Source organism: Triticum urartu, chromosome 2 (assembly GCF_003073215.2).
Source record: "Triticum urartu cultivar G1812 chromosome 2, Tu2.1, whole genome shotgun sequence".
In the NCBI taxonomy this organism is placed as follows: Eukaryota; Viridiplantae; Streptophyta; class Magnoliopsida; order Poales; family Poaceae; genus Triticum; species Triticum urartu.
In genome coordinates, this window is record NC_053023.1 from 300,105,433 (window position 1) to 300,110,979 (window position 5,547).

Consider the following 5,547-nt stretch of genomic DNA (forward strand, 5'->3'; position numbering starts at 1 on the left):
TCCTGGTCATCGTCAGCGGGCAGCACGTAGTAGTAGGCACCTCCGGTGTAGTAGGAGTCGTCGTCGAAGGTGGCGTCTGGCTCCTGGGCTCCAACATCTGGTTGCGACAACCAGGTAGAAGGGATAGGGGGAAAGAGGGAGAAAGCAACCGTGAGTACTCATCCAAAGTACTCGCAAGCAAGGAGCTATACTACATATGTATGCATTGGTATCAACTGGAATAAGGCTATTATATGTGGACTGAACTGCAGAAAGCCGGGATAAGGGGGGATAGCTAGTCCTTTCGAAGACTACGCTTCTAGCAGCCTCCGTCTTGTAGCATGTAGAAGAGAGTAGATTGAAGTCCTCCAAGTAGCATCGCATAGCATAATCCTAACCGATGATCCTCCCCTCGTCGCCCTGTGAGAGAGCAATCACCGGTTGTATCTGGCACTTGAAAGGGTGTGTTTTATTAAGTATCCGGTTCTAGTTGTCATAAGGTCAAGGTACAACTCCAAGTCATCCTGTTACCGAAGATCACGGCTATTCGAATAGATTAACTTCCCTGCAGGGGTGCACCACATAACCCAACACGCTCGATCCCATTTGGCCAGCCACACTTTCCTGGGTCATGCTCGGCCTCGGAAGATCAACACGTCGCAGCCCTACCTAGGCACAATAGAGAGGTCAGCACGCCGGTCTAAATCCTATGGCGCAGGGGTCTGGGCCCATCGCCCTTTGCACACCTGCACGTTGCGAACGCGGCCGGAAGCAGACCTAGCCTAGTAGGTGTTCCAGTCCAATCCGGCACGGGCCACTCAGTCGCTGACGTCATGAAGGCTTCGGCTGATACCATGACGTCGAGTGCCCATAACTGTCCCCGCGTAGATGGTTAGTGCGTATAGGCCAGTAGCCAGACTCAGATCAAATACCAAGATCTCGTTAAATGTGTTAAGTATCTGCGAACGCCGACCAGGGCCAGGCCCACCTCTCTCCTAGGTGGTCTCAACCTGCCCTGTTGCTCCGCCTCAAAGTAACAGTCGGGGGCCGTCGGGAACCCAGGCTCACCTCTACCGGGATGGAGCCACCTGCCCCTTCAGCCCCCATCTCCGAACAGTATTACAGGTAAGGTAACTGTGTAAAGTATATTGTATATGCCCGTGGTCACCTCCCGAAGTGATCACGGCCCAGTAGTATAGCATGGCAGACGGACAAGAGTGTAGGGCCACTGATGGAACACTAGCATCCTATACTACGCAGTAGGATAGCAGGTAATGGTAACAACAGTATTAGCAAGGATAGGCTATGCATCAGGATAGGAATAACGGAAAGAAGTAACATGCTACACTACTCTAATGCAAGCAGTATAGAGAAGAGTAGGCGATATCTGGTGATCAAAGGGGGGGCTTTCCTGGTTGCTCTGGCAAGAGAGAGGGGTCGTCAACACTGTAGTCGTACTGGGTAGCAGCGGCGTCAGTCTCGGTGTCTAGCGAGAGAAGAGGAGGAAGAAACAATAAATATAATGCAAATAGCTGCATAATGATGCATGACATGACAAAACGTGATGCTAGGTGTGCCCTAACGCGGTACGAGGTGGTACCGGTGAAGGGGGAAAACATCCGGAAAGTATTCCCGGTGTTTCGCGTTTTCGGACAGATGAGCCAGAGGGGGAAAGTTGCGTGTTCGCTATGCTAGGGATGCGTGGCGGACGAACGGGCTGCGAATCCGGATTCGTCTCGTCGTTCTGAGCAACTTTCATGTACAAAGTATTTTTATCCGATATACGGTTTATTTTATATTAATTTTCTAAAGTTTTAATTCATTTTTGGAATTAACAGATTTAATTTAAATAAAAACAGGTTTAGTGCATCAGCATGACATCATCATGATGTCAGCAGTCAAAGTGTGTTTGACTTGGTCAACTAACGTGTGGGTCCTGATTGTCATAGACTACTATCTAATTATTTGTTAACATTTAATTAGCAGGTTTAATTAGAGTTAATTAGTTAACTAAACAATGTTAATTAAGTTAATTAATTAATTACATAAATAATTAAGTTTTATTTAATTAATTAATTCTTTTTATTAATTTAATTATATATATTTTTTGTTTACTAATAACTTTCAAAAAAACCTTCTGTGGGCGGGGCGTGGGCCCCGTTTGGCAGTGGCCCAAAGGGCCTTAGCAGGGCGGGCACACGGGTTACGGGCACGGCGCCCGATGGGGCGAGCCCGGGCGACGGGCACCGGGCGCCCGATAGGGGAGGCATCCGGGGCAGCAGTGTGGCGCCGCAGCCACCGACGAGTGGAGGCGAGCAGCAGCAGCCACCGACGAGTGGAGGGATGCGGGAGGACGTGCGGCGATCGGCGCCGGAGCGGAGCTAAGGCGAGCGTCGACGACGGACGCGGGAGGAGGCGTGCGAGCGGGACTTGCGCGAGCGGCGCGGGGGGTGCGGTCAAGCGCCGGCCGGAGGCGAGGCAAGGCGAGGTCAGAGGCGAGCGATCGCGGCAGCAGCGCAGTAGCATACACGCGCGGGGTGGGGGAGGGCGATGCGCCAGCGGCGATGGCCGAGCGCGGCCCGCAGGGGCCGCGGCGGGGGCGGCGCGTGTGTGCGCGGGCACAAGAAGCAGGAGGGGCCGAAGCGGGGCGAGGCCACGGTGAGCGCGGGCCGCCGTGAGCGCGGCCGGGGCAGGCGCGGGCGAGCGCCGGCGTGAGGGCACGGGAAGGAGGAGGACCGGGGTCCTCACCGGGATTGCAGGGCACGGGCAATGGGCGCGGGGTGGAGGAAGGAGACGTCGAGGAGGACGGTGTGCGACGGGGCGGCGTCCGGGTCGAGGTGGCGATGGCGTAGGGCGACGGGGCACCGGCGGGGAGGGCACTCCGGGCGGCAGTTGGCGAAGGGGGGGCGCGGAGGAGAGTGGGAGGGGCGGCGCCGGCGTCGGGCCTGATCCCGATTGGATCGGGGGAGAGGGAGTGGGGGCGCAAGTGGGGGGGAGTGGGTAGTGGGGGTGGGTAGCGGTTTAGGGTTTCGGGGGATAGGGCCATATAGGCCAGGGAGGTGCGGGATGGGCCGGCCCAGTTGGGCCAAGGGGTCTAGTGGGGGGGTCTCCTTTTACCCTTTTTTTGGTTAGTTTCCTTTTCTGTTTTTGTGTTTTCTTTTCCTTTTATTTATTCTTTCCTGCTTTATTGTAGTTGCATTCTATTTTAGTAAAACATACACTTAGTATCTAAATTAGTATTACAACCTAGTCCATAGTCACAAAAAGTCTAGACCCCAAATAACTTAGTTTGACATTTTAATAATTATAAAAGTTATTCAAATAATCATTTTTACTACTGTTTTATTCATCTCATAGTATTTAAACATTTTATACATGTGTGGTTTTTTCCCCATAATTATCTATGCAATATTTAGTTCAGTCCGAACATTTTAGTTTTAATATTTGAGAACTTTTATTGTTTGCCTATTTTTGAATTTGAATTTGAATCGGTTTCGAACTAACTCGAGATTAGCAACTATAAACGAGGTGATGTGGTATCATTAGCAGAGGGTCACTGTAGCTTAATTATCCGGGCATCACAGCCGGGGTTCATTTCGGGCTGCTGCCGGCCCGTGAGCTGGTCGGCACGTTTCAGGCCCAACCTACATCGTGATTGCATGACAGCCCGATTATGTACCGTAATTTTATGGTTTGGCCGGTTTACTGCGAAGACAGGATATATATACAGTAAAATAACTGCAGCATCGTGAATAAGAAAAAACCTATACTATACAATAAATAAATTATGGCATATTACATACATTGGGCATCAAAGGTCACCACTATGATAATAAAGCACAAGCAGACAGCAGATTACATACACTGGGCATCAAAGATCGCCACCAGTGCAAATAAACACACCGACAAAATGATATACAAAACCGAAAGCACTTCAATAGAGTTCAAGAAAGGTTACCCTGCTGGGGAGCTGCAGCGCAAGCAGCTGGGCAAGATGATGAGACTGCACTTGTTCAACACTTATATCTTCCTCACTCTGAAAGATAAACAAGCAGACATATGACAGGTTTTGCACATAAAAGTATCAGTGCTGACAATTCATCACATTTCTTACTGACGAATAAAGTGACACAGTTTAAATTTGCATTAACACAATATGGTATTGTTCAGGTCAAAACATGGCAGGAAATGACATTGTGAAGAAGTTGGCAGCTTCATGACACCACTGGATTACAGATCAAGAACTCATAAGTATCAATGGTTAGTGTGCTGTCAATTTATACCATTTCACATTGGCAAATAAAGAGACGGTTTAAATAATAGTAGAATGATATGACATTTTTCATAGTTAAGACATTGCAGAATATGACATCGTGCTGTAGTAGGTAGGTTCACCACACCACTGGATTACAGATGAAGAACAGAAGCATACATGCAGTGCAAAAGAAGATCACTTACTCTGTATAGTTTAATTTACATGGTATGAAGAAGGAACTTGGTTGTACAACTGAAAACTTAAATTGAGAAAGGACGAACTTTTGTTTATGAACTACATATAATAAACTTCAAACAAGCAATTTGATGCAAACACCAAAAATAAACAGCTGTTGCAGTCATGCCTAACCAAATATATACGACAAAGTTTGAAGGCTTGAGATGGACAAACTTACATTATTGGTGAAGACAGGCTCTATAAAGGCCTTGTCCATGCTTATGGGGGGGGGCATTCAAGAAGTTTACCACAGAATCTTCTTCAAAAGCATTGCCTTTATTCTACATTTTGTTAAGAGTAAATATAGATGTGATAATATAAGAAAAAACGGAGAATATTTAAGATAAGATGAAGAGTGATGCTACATAAACAAGTAGCTATAAATGTAAGTGCAGCGATACAGGCAAAAGGTACAGCCAAGAGCAATGCACAGCTAAGCTTCTTTAGTACTAACCTTATGGTAAGAGTAAATATAGATTTGATGTGTAGAAAATGGAGGGCAAAGGAAAATAAGCTGCAGAGTGATGGTACATGAACAACTACATGTCATTATAAGTACACTGATAAAGGATAGCATGTACTTACAAGAACAATGCAGAGCTAAAAAACATTGGCATTGGATATATTCTACACTAATGTAACCATTCATACATATCAGATAATTTGGAGTGAACAGTTGATAAGCAAGCTATCATGCATACTGTTGTCACATAATGAACCAGGTATGTAAGCAAGTACAGTGATACAGGACAATAGGTACTAATAAGAGCAAAGCAGCGGGCAGCATATTTGCGATATCCTGTCGTTCTTGTCAAACCGAAATTCTTCTTTGAGCAGATTTCCTGCAAAAAAGATACGTAAGGCACATGCGGAAAAGTAGAAGTTCAAATTTTCATGTGATTTCATAGACAGTACCTCATCCTGGGAACGAGACCAGTGCATAACAAGGTTTTTCCATTCAATGTCTTCTAAATTTAGCACAGGAGACTTCAATGGAAATTCGTTTATAGACTTGCCATCAAAGTGTGATTTCCTCAGGTAACACCAATACTATTGTAATGCTTCCTTGAAAAGCA